The sequence below is a fragment of the Euphorbia lathyris genome, chromosome 9, assembly GCF_963576675.1.
Source record: "Euphorbia lathyris chromosome 9, ddEupLath1.1, whole genome shotgun sequence".
Classification (NCBI taxonomy): domain Eukaryota; kingdom Viridiplantae; phylum Streptophyta; class Magnoliopsida; order Malpighiales; family Euphorbiaceae; genus Euphorbia; species Euphorbia lathyris.
Genome location: NC_088918.1, coordinates 22,884,588 through 22,901,359, shown reverse-complemented (window position 1 = coordinate 22,901,359; position 16,772 = coordinate 22,884,588). Strand labels below are relative to the sequence as shown.

General features: G+C 33.8%; 2 non-coding genes across 2 annotated transcripts; both read right to left on the bottom strand.

The window, feature by feature from the left end:
• LOC136207591 (small nucleolar RNA R71) lies at positions 1-107 on the bottom strand. The gene has a single exon (XR_010676725.1). It is a non-coding gene; the product is annotated as a small nucleolar RNA R71 (small nucleolar RNA).
• A 16,190-nt stretch (positions 108-16,297) lies between these two features.
• Positions 16,298-16,404, bottom strand: LOC136207580 (small nucleolar RNA R71). Its single transcript, XR_010676714.1, has one exon. It is a non-coding gene; the product is annotated as a small nucleolar RNA R71 (small nucleolar RNA).
• Between the last annotated feature and the right edge of the window lie 368 nt (positions 16,405-16,772).

The following is a 16,772-nucleotide window of genomic DNA, read 5'->3' as shown; positions in this document are numbered from 1 at the left end:
AGAGTCATCAAAGAGTTGACTTCTTTTACACAAAATGATAATGAAACTCTTTATGAAGCTTGGGAACGTTTTAAAGAACTTCAACGTTTATGCCCACACCACCAACTGCCAGATGCACTTTTAATGCAGACATTCTATAATGGATTAAATCCTACAACTAGAGGTTCATTAGATGCTATGTCTGGAGGGTTATTTATGAAGAAGACGTCCGCCCAAGCAAGAGAACTTTTGGAAGAAATGGCAATCAACAGCAGTATGTGGCCCGCCGAGCGTGGCCATATACCGACAGCGAAACCATCATCCTCAGGTACATCATCGGTTAAAGGTATAATGAATCTTGATCCTGTAGCAATGTTACAAGCCCAATTTTCTGCCTTATCGCAAAAAATTGATAAATTTATGGCACCATGCGATCCTAATGATCCAATCCAGAGAGACATTGATTACGAAGGTATGAATGAGATAGAACAGGTAAATTTTGTCCAAGGACAAAACCAAACTACTAATCCTTATTCTAATACTTATAATCCTGGATGGAGAAATCATCCTAACTTTAACTGGAAAGATGGTAATAATAATAATAATGCAAATGCTAATCAATATCGGATAAATAATTATCAAAATCAAACAAGAGATACGATTAGCACTTTATCTTCAAAAATCGACAAATTTATTGATGCTATGAATGGAAAGGTAAGTAAACAAGACGATGGTTTTAAACGGATCGAAAGTAAATTCGATCAGCTTATCAAAAACCAATCATCTAGCATCCATAATTTGGAGGTTCAAATTGGACAACTTGCTAAATCAATTCCATCCCGCAAAGAGGGAAGTCTTTCCAGCCAAACGGAAGAAAATCCGAAAGAGCATGTTAAGGCTATCACTCTTCGCTCAGGAAAAAACTATTTAGGTCCGGAAATGCCCGGAAATTCAACTTTACCTGGAAATGATTTACCAAAATCCAAAGAAGATACATTAAAACAAAAAGATACGCCAATTGACTTTAATCCAAAACCTTTTGTACCAAAACCACCTTTTCCACACAGGGTCCGAAATAAGGACCATGATAAACAACTTTTATCATTTTTAGATAAACTTAAAAATTTGCATATAAATTTAACATTCATGGATGCAATTACGCAAATTCCTAACTATGGAAAATTCTTGAAAGATTTAATCTCAAAAAAGATTAGTTGGGAAGGAATTTCATCCATTTCACTTTCTGAAGAATGTAGTTCGATAGTATCAAGCAAATTACCTACTAAACTCAAAGATCCCGGATGCTTTACCATTCCGTGTACTTTGGGAAATATGTCATTCCCAAGTTGTCTTTGTGATTTAGGAGCTAGTATAAACTTGATGCCATTGTCTATTTTTGAGAAATTAGGTTTAGAAGAAGACATCAAGCGTACCAATATGGTTTTGCAATTAGCGGATCAATCCACTAAAAGACCATATGGTATAATTGAAGACGTTTTGGTGAAAGTTGACAAATTTATTTTTCCTACTGACTTTGTTATCTTAGATTTTGCTTATAATGCTAATTGTCCGCTAATCTTTGGTAGACCATTCATGAACACGGGACGTGCTCTAGTTGATGTGTCGGAAGGAAAAGTAGTTTTAAGAATAGGTGACGATAAGATCGAGTTCGATATGAATCAAGCAATGAAATATCCTATGGAGGATTTCGCTTGTATGAAGCTTGATTTAGTTGAAGAATGTGTTAATGAAATTGTTCAAAGAGAAGAAATAATGGAACCTATAATGGGTGAAGAATTAGAAGATAAGGACCCAGAGCCTTTGATTCGAGAAGATGGACCAGTTCCGCCTTCAGTAGTAGTTCCACCTAAATTAGAACTTAAAGAATTACCAAACCATTTGAGGTACAACAAAGAATATTGGGCTATTAAGGAACTTAACTTCGATTTACAACAAGCATGAAAACTTAAGTCCGGATGGGACGGACCGTATTTAGTCGTCAAAACATTCGACTATGGTTCTTTGGAACTTGAGGAAACCAACGGTAATCGTTTTAAAGTTAACGGTAATCGATGTAAAATTTATTACGAAAATATTTCTGAAATAGGAACTAATTTCGTAACAAGATTTCCTGACATATAAATCATTTCATTTTTCTAATAGTTAGTTTTTATTATTTTTTATTTTTATTTTTGTTTTGTTTAGATTATATCATTTTATATTAGAATTTTAGATATAGAAAAATATATATCTAATGAGAATTAGAAGAAATTCAGTGATTCTCAGTTGAGAATTTGAAATTCTCAGTTGAGAATTCACATATATAGAATTCTTAAGGAGGTAAGAAATTTCTGAACTTATAGAGAATTTAAAATTCTCAGTTGAGAATTTGGGTATAATTAGTAGCCAGGAAAATTTCTGGACTTATAGAGGATTTCAGATTCTCAGTTGAGAATTCTGATTTCAAATTGAAAGGAAAATTTCTGAACTTACCGAGGATGAGGATTCTCGGTAGAGGATCAGAAATTTGGAGTTTTGACAACTGATTTCCGCAAGGATATCAGCGTGTCGCGACCGCGGGTCAGCATCCTCGATCGCGACACGGGGAAATTATGCAAAAATTGACCCTTTTTCCAGCAGATGCAACTCTTCAGAAACGAAGCATTAAGTTTCTTCATTTCTAAAAGGGTTGTTTCATGCCTTTTCATTTCAAAAACAACACCTCTTTTCGTCCTAGGATCTTATAAATAGGTTCTAGATGTTCAGTTTTCTATCACTTTCTTTTCATCTCTATCAGAACTATCTCTGATTTTCTTACCATTCAACAACCCAGAAATTAAGTTCAGAACCTTTCTTCCTTACTCATTCCAAACACTATGACTTCCTCAAACACTTCATCTAAGAAAGTTATTGCTTCACGCAATAAACGTGTTGATATATCAGAGTATTACGGATGTAACTTTCCCATCTTCAATCATGATGAGGGAAGGCGCTTCTTGAAGCTTCGATACACATTCTTTGTTGGAATGCTATACATGGATGACTTTCTTAACGATCAGTTGGGAATTAAAGATGATATGAGTCGCTACATGGAACGTTTAGGATGGACCAGATTTGTTAATATGAAGTTTCCTATAATTGGAGATTGGATATTAGAGTTCTTCTGTACGGTTCGCTTTGTTAACAAGCGTCGGGTGCGTCTTAGTTTTCGTCGGGATGGCAAAACTTTCACTTTTGGATATCCAGAATTACATGCTTGGTTTGGTTTTCCCTTAAAGGATACTATCAAACGTCATCATGGAAGAGACATGACGTCTACTGACATTTGGCGAATGCTCACCGGCATCTGGCCTTTCCACCCAAAACTTGCTTATAATAAGTCTTTCTATTCCAACTCTATGCTATATTTGCATAAGTTTCTGAGTCACAGCCTGTTCGGTCGCACGTTCAGTAGTGTCGTCCAAGAATCTGATCTTTATGTCCTTGGCGATATATTTCAAGGCAACGTGGTAGATTCTTCAAAAATTCTGATGGAGGGTCTTGTTGCCGCATCTAGATCCAAGGCTAAGAAGGTTGGATTCGGGAATATTGTATGTGGAATAATTCTAGGGACCAAGGGAAGTATTTCTGTTCCTTGGAGTGATGCTGAATCTTTCCCAATGCTAGACTATGAGTTTTTAGAATATGAAGGTCTAGTGAAACGAGTATTTCGATCAGGACCCAATTTTCTTTCTGCACCAGAACGTCAAGCCTTCGTGCAGTTGAAAATAGAACGCTATAGGGCTAAGAAAATCCCGATTGAAAGGGACAAATTTTTAGCATAGCTTTTGGTTCGTTTGTTTGTAAATATGTTTCTATTCAATAAAAATCTTTCTCTTTTGCATTATTTCCTGTTTTTGATTATTTGGTTAAACTAACATTTAATTCCATAATTCTAAACTAATGCACTTATTAAATGCAAACTTAATCCATTCATTACTAATTAAATGATTAATAACTAAGTTTCAATTCCTTAAATAAAGATTCATTTAACTTACATTAATACATGCACATAAATGCTTCAATTAATTTTAGTTCCAAACCTTTCCTATTCTTAATTTAACATCCATTAATTAAAGCATTTTTCATTTAAATTTCCATTAATAAGGATAAACCTTTGGTTTTCCTTATCATTTAATGTTTTACATTTATGTTCTTAAGTACAGATTACATTGTCCAGGAGTACAGGATCAAATTTATCAAAGAAATTACACAAATAGGAGTTAATATGCAGATTTGGGTAGCCACGAGGTGATCCGCAGCCGAGAATTAATGGATTCTCGGTAACTTCAGCAAATTTACTCCAAATTCAGACAAAAAATTCGCTGCCAAACGCGATTCGCGGCCGCGAATGGTGTATTTCTCGGTAACTTCAGCAAATTCGCACAACAATTCAAAGAAAAATTGGTTGAAAAACGCGATCCGCGGCCGCGGATACACATCCACGACCGCGACACGCGTGTTAAAGGCAACTCCAAGTCCGGATTTTTGGCCTAATTTTCAACCTTTTTCCTACTCAACCTCTACCTATTACTCTTCCTATTCCTCCTCTACTTACACCTCTTCCTATTCCAACTATACTCATTACTCTTCCTATTCCTACTCTACCTATTAAACTTCCTATTCAAACCCTATATATATACCTATTCCTTACACAAACCTTACACCACCTCCAATTTTAACCAATTCCCTACTCTAACCTCTTCCCAATACTTCCCTTTTACTCTTCCCAATTTCATCATTACCCTTTTTAATCACTTACCCTTTCAATTCAAGTCTACATACAACACTTCTACTTCATCTTCAACCTCAAGCTTTTCTCTCTTTTCATCTTTTTTATCTAAACCCTAAACACCATAACCATGCCTAGAGCAAAGCGTGTTGGACACAAGTCGGCTGTCACTGAGGCTAGTCGCCTACGGATTAGTTGTGGGGCTTATTTCGACATTCATTCTGAAGAAGAAGTTGGACGTTTCAAGCACTTTTCAAACGCCAATCATAAGTTCGTGGATATGCAGTTTTTTTACTTTGATTCGGTAAGGAAGTTGAACTTCACTACACAAATTACTGCTTTTATTGAAACTTTGGGATGGGAAACTTTTGCTTCTATGCGTTTTCCACAAATTCAAGAGTATGTGGTTGAATTTTTGGTTACTTTGACGATGAACAAAAAGAGGACTGAAATTTCTTTTCGGAATAATGGTGTCACCTATACCGTTGATTATGAAGCTATGGGTAACATGTTTGGTTTCCCTACTAGTGATTTTTATGATAAGCCTCGGGATTTTGACAATAACTCTTTTTGGCAAACTCTTTCCGACCAAACTTCTTTTGATTCTAAAAACACTTCAAGCAAGTTGATTAAGGACAATTGTGTGTTCTTCTTTCACAAGTATTTGAGTTTTTCACTTTTTGGTCGTGTTGAGAGTTCGAAGATTCAAGTCCGGGATTTGTTTGTTTGGGATTGTTTGTTCAAGGGTTTACGGGTTGATAGCATTGGAATGATTTTTGACAATTTATATCGTGCTTCGAGGGCTCATACCACTCAAGTCCCTCTCGGTAATTTCATAACCGCTATTGTTTTGGGAGCACGGGATGAATTGGATACTTTTGATATGTCCACCTACCATGGATATGTTCCGGTTTTGGACATTGCGGCTCTTGAGCGGGCTCATTTGTTGGTTTCTGCGGCTCCTCCGGTTTTTATTTCTTATGCTACCCGTATTGCTCATCTTCGTGGCACTATGGGTGGAGGTGCTTCTAGTTCTCATAATGTAGGTACCGAGGGAGAAGGAGCGGAGGAAGGAGCGGAAGATGTCCCACAAGCCTAAGCAACACAAGATAATGATACGGTGGATTTAAGGAGAATTTTGAACCAAATCAATGCCAATAATCGACAAATGAATTTACGGATTGATGATTTGGTGGAGAACAACATGGTGATGAATGACAACCTCAATTCTTTGAGGCGTGCGCAAAGATCGACTCGGCATCGGATGCTTTCGTTTTTCCGACGCCGAAATGTGGAAACTTCACCAACACCTCCGGATTCCCCGCCGCATGCTTAGGTTTTATTTTTTATTTTTATTTTATCTTGTTTTCATTTCAGTTTCGTACATTTTTATTTTCTTATGTTTCGTACAATTTCAGTTTTAATTTAATTTTATGATGCATGTTTTCTTTGCTATATCTTTCATTTCTTTCCGTTTGTTTTATCTTTAACGTTTTATCTCCATTTTTGCACCAATGAGGACATGGTCCAATTTAAGTGTGGGAGGAGATATATACATATATCATTTTTATACAAACGAATGAATGAACGAATGTATGCAAATGAATGAATGAATGTATGCAACACTTGTTTGTTTTCAAAAATACAAAATGCAACGTATATTGCAACACTTTTAAGTATATTGCAACAAATGAAAAAAATTAACATTTTTTATGAAATATCATTTTTACATTTATAAATTAATCATAAGTTAAAATTTTTACGATTATTTTTAGGTTATCATTATCGATAGAAATAAATATTTCTATACGGGTAATATTTTTCAAAATTTTTCACAAATCTTCGACACGATTTTAAGTAAAAATTGTCTCGAGTGAATGTATTTAAGTAATAAATTCTTTATTTTCAATCTCTATTTCATATCATGAAATTCATGATATAATAAATCTTATTTTAAATTTTCAATTAGGTTTATAGGCATTAAATTGAACTAACAATTTTTTTAGCTCGGTTTTGATTTTGTCTTACATTAACACCAATTGAAGTTTTTAAGGAAACTTTAGCCATAATACATGTTGAATTTTAAGTCAATATAGGATGAATGTGCTAATTTTCTTTTTCCCAAGTTATAATCAATAAATCGTATTCTTAACTTTTGGCCACGATTGAGACCAACCTTATCACAATCGAGGTATGAAAGGGAAGAAATTAATAAATAAAGCGTACTTTTGGCCACGGTTGCGACCACCCTTATCACAATCGAGGTATGAAAGGAACGTTTAAATAAGAAAAATTAAGCGTGTTTAAAGTTTAAAGTAACGATTGCGTCCACCCATGGCATGGTCGGTACCTCTTAAGCGAACACAAATAAAATGCATATAAAGTTACGATCGAGACCACCCTTATCACGGGCGTAACTAAGCAAATAAATTAAACTTAATACTCATATATAATAATTCAAGTTTGGGAAAGGAAATTTGGTGCTTTGAAATGCCTTGAGATGAAAGACTCAATAACATGCGTGCTTACATCGTCCCGAATACTTCAATTTAAACATTGAAATACAAGACGAATGATATATCGTACTTATACTAAGTTAGTTTGATATTTTGCGTATAAATTTGCCATGCAAAGTTAGTCTTTTCGTCTTAACTAATTTAAAAGGTAAACACAAAGATATATGTTTTATTTTCATAAAGAGATTAGTTAAGGAATAAATTCAGTGAAATTTTGCTCGGGACTAGCAAAAGATTAAGTGTGGAGATTTGTTAAGCCCAAAATATACCTAAAATATCATTAACATTTACATCATTTTTATTACAAATTCGTGTTATTTATATCTGTTTAGATTACTTTTACTCTCAAATATCTTTCTTTCTTGCAAGGTACCTAAATATTTGGTAAAATCCAAATAGGATCGAAAAAGGATCTAAAACAGAAGAAAAACCCTACAAAAGGAGTCAAAGACGACGTAAATCGAAAGCGCCAAGTCGAAGACACGAATGAAAGCTAAGAAGTGAGAAAAATCACCGGGCCGCGACAGTGGATCCTCAACCCGCGGCCGCGACACGCGTGGTATAGCTATTTCTCCCCTTCGTCCGAAGCTCAACTCAATGCTACGTCATTCACGGCCGCGGATTACCATCCTCGGTAAGTGTAGAAATTTTACAAAGAGCATTTAACACATGCTGAAAATCCAAGAAACGCGTTCGTTCAAGTGGATAAAGACGTCCTTTCACAACGGACACGACTCTTAACTAACGGATACATCACTTCAAACACAACCCTTCAACATCTATAAATAAAGAGTTGATGTTGAGAAAAAGTAGCAGTGAAATGTTATAATATAGATATAGAATCAGAGCGTAGAACTTATGTCGAAGTTCTAAGTAAACACATTTCGAGAGTTAGAAATTAGATTCTGTACAAAACAAGATGAGGTACACATATTGTTTATAGTTTAATTACAACTCAGTAGCGTTTAGACATTGTTCCAGTTTTAGTTTGCATCAGGGTAGTGGCCGACCGAATCCCTATTACGAAGTTACAACGAGAAGATTGAGTAGAGTGTTCGCCCCTGAGCCTGACAACCTCTTAGGAAACCCAAGGAAGCGGAACCGATCAAGCCCTTCACTTGCACGCCCTCGAAGAACTCGATGCTCCTTGTTCTCTGTAAACTTGTATCAATTTATATTTCATCTAATAAAGTCCGTTCTATTCGACAAATCGTTATGCAACACTTATGGTAACCAATCCAATATAAGTGCGGCTGGTGTTTTCATTAATATGCACTTGAATTCAAAATCATTACAAGGAAACTTTGTTGAACACTTAGGCAAATTATCATCTCGAAAGAGTTTTAATTTGAGTAAGGGCAACTATCCCGAAAGGGTTTTGTCGCGTTCAAAGCCAATTAATTAGAGGTTCCGTCATTTATTTCATCATCATAATTGATACAAAGTTTAAGTTGTTTTCTTTGCTTAATGCAAATGAATAAATTCATTCGTTTTTCTAAAAAGTTCTAAATGTTCCTGTTTTGTAAAATTCATCCTTAAAATCAGAAGACCTTTCTAACAATCGATTTATTCTAAATATAAAATCTTATTCCAGCATTTTCAAATACTCAAAGTTCACAAATTCAATTAAACAAATTTCCTAAATTCAATTAAACCAATTTTCACTTTTCATTTACATTTAATAGTAAATCTAACTAGTTCGAAATTAACAGATTCAAAAAATAAGTTTTTTCGTTAAAAAAACGTATCCCTGTGGGATCGATATTTTTATTACTACAAGCGAAACCGTGCACTTGCGGAAATCGCTCAACAGAGCCCGGGATTTAATCCGGATTCTCACAAATCCACTTCTGCTCAGGTTTGGGTCCGATTCTACAATCTTCCTTGGGAATTCTAGGATAAGCGGATCATGGCAAGCATTGCAAGGGCGATTAGGGTGCCCATTCGTTTTGACAAGAATACCGTGGAGGGTGAAATGGGTCATTATGCTCGTATCTTGATTGATGTGGAGCTTACTAAGGAAATTCAATACAAGCTAAGGGTGGATACTGACACCTCAATGCATTGGATTTCCCTTGAATATGAAAGACTTCCAGACTTATGCTCCATTTGCCATTCCATTGGCCATTCTGCTGGAGCTTGTAGGAGGAATCTTTGTCGTGAAGATCATGTTGTCACAAAGCAAAGAAATGGGAAGCAAAAGATGGGATCCCCTGAGCCCCAAGGTAGGTCAGTTACTCGGATTTGGCAACAGAAGCCTGGAGTTCACATTGATACTGGTGAATCCTCTAAAAAGGCTCCTGACATTGTTGAATCTGACAAATCTAACAACTGTGACTTGCAGATGGTACTTCATAGTTCTGTCAAGATTAATGAATCGGTTCTTGATTCTGATTCTGACACGGCCCCCGCCTCCCCTTCTCTTGGTTTTCCATCTTATCAACTTGTTAAAGAGATGAGGGTCTTGGGTTGTCAAACCTCTCACCCCAATCCTCAAACTTCTGAATTTCCTAATTTACAAATCATTGAGCATTCAAAAAACATTGACAGTTTGCATGTGGTTAATGATACAAAAGAAAATACTTGGTCTAAAGTCCAGAAAAGGAAGAAGCACAAAGATAACAACATTCCCCTTAAGGTCAGTGGTAAACGGCATAGCAAGCCGCCTGTGCGGTTTCAATGATTGTGTTATTTTGGAATTGTAGGGGCATCGGTAATGATCGCACTCAACGAGCCCTGAAGCTTATGTGCCAACAACATCGTCCTGATTTTTTTATGTCTTGCAGAACCTCTTGTTTGTTTTAGTGACACTGCTGATCGGTTTTGGAGATCTCTAGGCCTTTCTCTCTTTGCCTAGAATGATAAAGATTCACCGACTCTTTGGCTTCTATCTAGGGATGCTTCTTCTCTTTCTCTTCATTCTTCTCATCCCCAACATGTTATTGTTCAACACCAGCTGGGTGATAAGTCTTTTCTGCTTTCTTTTGTTTATGGTAGTAACCTGGCTTCGGAAAGAAGGGAGTTGTGGTCTTCTCTTTATAGTTGTGCCTTTCCAAATACTAATTGGTTGGTATTTGGGGATTTCAATGCTATTACAGGCTCTCATAAGAAGCTTGGTTCCCCTCCTGCTGCTGGATCCTGCAGGGAATTCAGGAATTTTATCGATGATTGTGATCTTATTGATATTGATACTTTGGGTAAGAGGTTTACTTGGTCCAATGGTCGATGGGGCCGCTCATGTTGAATGTAGACTGGATAGAGCTTTAGTATCTGAGGGCGTTTTGGATTCTTGGGACTCTATCTCTTGCACGGCTTTGGCAAGGTATAGTTCTGATCATTGCCCGATGCTCCTTCAATGCAGGATTGGGGATCTAAGGATTGCTAGGTTCAGATTCCATGCAATGTGGACCACTAATGATTCTTTAAAGGGGGTAATTGCTAATCACTGGACTACATCCCACATCTCTCTCCCTCCTGCTCAACTATTATGTCATAAACTTTGCACCCTTAGGTCTATTCTCAGGGATTGGAATAAAAACGTGTTTGGCAGAATTGATTCTAATATCCACCTGGCTGAAGTTCATCTTGCTGATATTCAAAAGCAAATTTCTGAACAGTGTGATTCTCCAGAGTTGTGTAATGCTGCTTCTGCCGCATGTTCCAACCTTGATTTACAACTTCTTCGGCAGGAGATGATGTTCAGAGAGCAAAGCCGTGTTAAATGGCTTAAAGAGGGAGATCGAAACTCCATTTTGAGTTTTTATGTATATATATATATATATATATATATATATATATAACTCTATATTTTCCAGAAAATTAAAATTTTATTGTGATTTTTGGCATGCATTTGATTAATTGGAGTTTTTATGATTTAGTTTTTAACATGAGCTTAAAGTTAAGTTCAAGTAATTATATATGTATTTGCATGCCAATTTCAACCTATAATATATATTTATGTATACATTATTTGAGTTTTGTTTTGATGAACTTAGTATATTTGATTAATAGTTGTGTAAGATTTGATATTTTAAAGAATTGATTTGAAGAAAAGTATTTGGAAAACTCTATGATGTTGATTTATGAGTTATATATATATATATATGTATGTATATATAATTACATATATATATTTCTGATTTTAGTTATATTAAAGGAGCATTTGATTTTAAATGAATTTGTATTTTGAGCAATTTTTAGAGAATATTTGAATAATTGTGGTTCTTTTGCGGAAGCCAAATGGTATATGGTTTAAGGTTATGAAATAATAATGAAATTTGATTGTGAAAAGAGATTTGAGCATGTTATAATTTTATGATATAATATTTTTAGTATCCATCAAGAGTAATCCGGATAGGTGGTTTTTATTAAAGTCCGTATTTAGTGAGAAAAATTGAAAGACCTGTCGGGTATGGCAAAGAAGTGTTAAGTAAGACCATGCGGGTTAGGCAAAATTATGAGATATCTCGATTATATTATATTGTGGGGATTGATACATATGGAGATTATCTCTCGGATGGATACAATCTATAAAGTATTTAATGATATGCGATTTATGAGGTATTTATTGATATATGGTTTATGAATTAGTTACTCATATACGATTTATGAAGTATTTATTGATTTACGGTTATTTTGAACACAAGTTTTGGTATTAAGTATTTTAATACAGTTTTACAATGTATGGTATTCGAGAAAAAAATGTTTATATCAAGCTTACGATATTTTAAATTGCATTTTTGGTTAAGAGTATTATTTGAGTATTTTATTATGGTTTAATCCATAAAATGTTAATTTTTAAGAATATGAATTTTATATAATGTATTTTGAAAATTAATATATATATATATATATATATATATATATATGGAAGAGTTTTCAATGGTGAGTCTCCATCTATGGAGACTATTATATTTTGAATAAATGACCTACTGTAGCAGGTTACCAATAAGTTATCAGGTTATCTAAAGACATGTTTCTCTCTCTATAATAAATGGTTGTCCATATTTTTTAAAAATACTCTCTCTCCATAATAAATCCATAAAAATGATTGGTACATAAAATCATTAAAAAAAGCAATAAAGATAGATGGATAGAAATTTAAAAGATAGAATAGATAGGTTTTTTTTTTATTAGTTAAATAGACTATTTTAACCTTAAAAAAACGTGAATTTGAAAACCTGTGCTTTAATATATTTTCCTAATGGCATGGATTTAATTACTTTTTTTTCATTATTGTTTCACTGAACCATTGATTAATAATTAAAACTAGTAGTTAAGATTGTTTTTTAATAAAGTTCGAATTTGACCTAGCGTTTTCAATGAAGTGCAAATTTATCCTAATGTATAAAATAGTTTAAATTTAATTATAATGTTCTTAACTAGTATCAATTTTAGTTCTACGGTGCCAATAATTTGAAAATACTAGTTTAACTTTTATTTAACTGTTATATCGGACTTTCCAAACATCAATTATATCTACGATATTTAATGTGTTACTACCACAGTTACAAAAAAATCGATTAAAATCAACTAAGACCGCCACATATAAATTAATCAAAAAATCTTGGTCAAGTTGTCTAAAATATTTATTATGTTACTAATATAGTTACAAAAAAAAAATGTACGAAACTGATTCAGTTTATCGGCAACTTGTTTGGAAAGTCTGATATAGCAGTTAAACAACAATTAGCCTAACTTTTTCAAAATTTTGGTAATGTATAATTAAACTTGATCTTACTTGAAAACGTTAAAATTATATTTGTACCATTATATATTAAGGCTAAATCTGTATTTATTAAATAAATGTTAAGGTTGATCTTTATTTCTTTGTGTGTGTGTTTTTTTTATGAAATTTCTTTTTGTATTATTATTCTAGATTTAATTTTTTTTTTTTTATTTCTTATCACAAAATTTTCTTCATTTAATTATATTTTATTAGGTTACTAATGAAAAATTAAATCCACATCTATGTAGGGGTTACGTTCTAATGGGTAAAAGAATTCTCCATAGGACGAGATGAATTTTTTTAATCTCTAAAATTGTCTGTCATGACCTGCTGAGTTTTGAACCAAACTGTATTTATATTCTTGAAATTATTAGTAAAATGATTTATGTGTTGCTTTTTATTAGTAAAAACATTAATTGCGTAATTTTTAAATGTTTTACGTGTAACATTTTCATCAAAGACCTTAAAGCTATAAGAGTTTGGATTGTTATTTAGAAATTAATGAATTCTAAATTGTATTTGAGTTGAAAAGGACAATTGAGAAAAAGAGTTTGAAAATAATAATATTAATGAAATAATTACATTTATATTATAGTAATATGTGTACAGTTTTGTTTTGATATTTTAATTTTAACAAATTATTAAAATAAAATTATGGACGTTCAATATAATTTCAATAATATTTTATTTTTAAAAAAAATATATTTTTATATGATAGTATTGTTTATCATTAATAAATTTATGGTGATGAAAAGCCCTATCATAGTAATTGGGATTGTAGCTATGATTGAAGAAGTCATGTGTTTAAATCACATCCGGTGAGGTAAAAAAAATTCTTTATTATTTAATATAAACGCAATTGTGGAAACTTTTTTTTAATATATATACAATCGTAGTTAAAAGCTAGTTTTTTTAATTTCTAAAATTGTCATCTCGTCCCGCAAAGTTTCAATCCTAATTTTATTTGAATTCTCAAAATTATTAGTAAATCAACAAGAGAAGTGTAACCCACTCTACTCCACAATCTACAACCATCTCCTACAGTTCCACATCAGTATAAATATAGCAAGCTCAGCTCAAGGTAAACATATTCATTCATTTTTACGTTAAGCTTATTGTTAAGCCCAAAATATACCTAAATTATCATTAATATTTACATCAGTTTTGCTTCGAATTCATACTATTTATACCTGTTTAGCGTACTTTTACTTCTGAATATGTTTCTTTCTTGCAAGGTACCTAAATATTTGGTAAAATCCAAATAGGAACGAAAAGAGGTTAAAAACAGAATAAAAACCCTACAAAAGGAGTCAAAGACGACGAAGATCAAATATGCCAAACCGAGGACGAGGACGAAGTCAAAGACAACGAAAATTACTCCGTGTCGCGACCGAGAATCCTCCATTCTCGGTCGCGACAGGCGTCGCCAGACTTTTCCCTTACCATTTTCGAAGGATAAATATTTGCTCCCCCATTCTCGGCCGAGAATTTACATTCTCGGTAAGTTCAGAAATTCCTGGAGAGCTATTCATACACGTTCGTTTTCGACAAAACGCGTTCGTTCGGGTGGATAGAAATGTCCCTTCGCATAGGATACGACCCTCCACAACGGACACGACACTTCAATCACGACTCTTCAACATCTATAAATAAAGAGTTGATGGAGAGTTGGGATATAGAAAATTGAGGAGAAGATTAGTATAGAATTAATGCAGAAATTTTGAGTCAAGCGATTCAGAGTTAGAAGTTCGATTCTGTAAAAAGCAATATGATGTACACACATTGTTTATTAAATAATTACAAACACAGTAGCGTTTAGATTTGTTCATATTAGTTTACATTTTGGTAGTAGCCGACTGTATCTCTATTACGAAGTTACAGCGAGAAGATTTAGTAGAGGATCCGCCCCTGAGCCTGACAAACTCTAACGAAACCCAAGGAAAGGATTGATAACCCATTCACTTGCAAGTCGTCGAAAGTTTCCATGCTTCTTGTTCTCTGTAAACTTGTATCAAATTCATATTTCATCTAATAAAGTTCATTCTATTCGATAGATTTTTATGTATCACTTTGGTAAATGATCCGAAGTGAGTTCTGGTGTTTTCATTAAAACGTAGTTGAATTCAAAATCTTTACAAGGAAACTTTGTTGAACACTTAGGCAAATTGATATCATCAGTAGAGTATTAATTTGGTTAAAGTAGCAATCTAACCCGACCGTAGGAGGATTGACTGCAGTTCAAAGCCTTTTAATTAGAGGAATCAACGTTTATTTCATTTTTATAATTTATACAAAGTTTAAAGTTGTTTTCTTTACTTAATGCAAACGAATACATTTGTTCACTTTTCTAAAGAACTAAACGTTTCTGTTTTGTAAATTTATCCTTAAATCAGAAGTGATTTCTAACATTCGTCATACTCTAATCTAATTCTTACTATAGCAATTTCAAAACCAAATTCAATTAAACGATTTTACATATTATAAACCTTAAAGTAAATCTAACTGATTCAAAATAAGTTTTCGTTAAAAAGCGTTCCCTGTGGGTTCGATATCTTTTATTACTACAAGCGTATACCGTGCACTTGCGGAAATCGTTCAACAAGTTTTTGGCGCCGTTGCCGGGGAACGCCAAAATTTTTTTTAACAAAAATTTAGATTTTTCATGTTATATTTCGAATCTAGATTTATTCATACTTATTTAAACTTTTATATTTTATTTATTTCAAATTACTAATTTATTTATTTTTCAAATTCTGTTTTGAAGGTAGTTTTCGGTTCGTGCGAAATTTCAAGTTCATGCGCAGTTCTCGAAGTTCTGGCATTCCACCAAAACCGCTAGACCCAGAAATTGAAAAAACGGTTAAAAAGAACAAGAAAGACAAGAAAAACAAAAACAAAACTCCAATAAAAACCAGAGTTACCGAGCCAGAAATTATGGCTACACTTATGGATTACGCTAGGCCAGGAGTGGCCGGTGTAACAAACAGCATAGTTAGACCCCAAATAAATGCAAACCAATTTGAAATTAAGCTAGCATTGCTTAATATGTTGCAAAATAACGTAACATTTTTCGGGTTGCCTAACGAAAATCCTAACACCCATTTGACAAATTTCTTAGAAATTTGTGACACTTTTAAAATAACAGATGTGACTGCGGAAGCAATCAAACTTTGCCTTTTTCTTTTTACTTTGAAGGATCGAGCCAAAGAATGGTTAACTTCTATGCCAGCCGCAACATTTGAAACTTGGGAGCAATTAGCCCAAGCATTTTTATCAAAATATTTTCCTTTAGCAAAAACCGCAAGAGTCATAAAAGAGTTAACATCTTTTTCTCAAAATGATAATGAAACTCTTTATGAGGCTTGGGAACGTTTTAAAGAACTTCAACGTTTATGCCCACACCACCAATTGCCCGCTGAACTTTTAATGCAAACATTTTATAATGGATTAAATCCTACAACTAGAGGTCATTAGATGCTATATCTGGAGGGCTATTCATGAAGAAAACATCGGCCCAAACAAGAGAACTTTTGGAGGAAATGGCAATCAACAGTAGTATGTGGCCCGCGGAGCGTGGACACGTACCAGTGGCGAAACCAACATCCTCAACTACGTCATCGGTAAAAGGTATAGTGAATCTTGATCCAGTTGCGATGTTGCAAGCCCAATTTTCTGCCTTATCGCACAAAATTGATAGGTTTATGGCACCGTGCGATCCTAATGGTAAGCCAATCCAAACGGATGTGGATTATGAAGGTATGAGAGAAATTGAACAGGT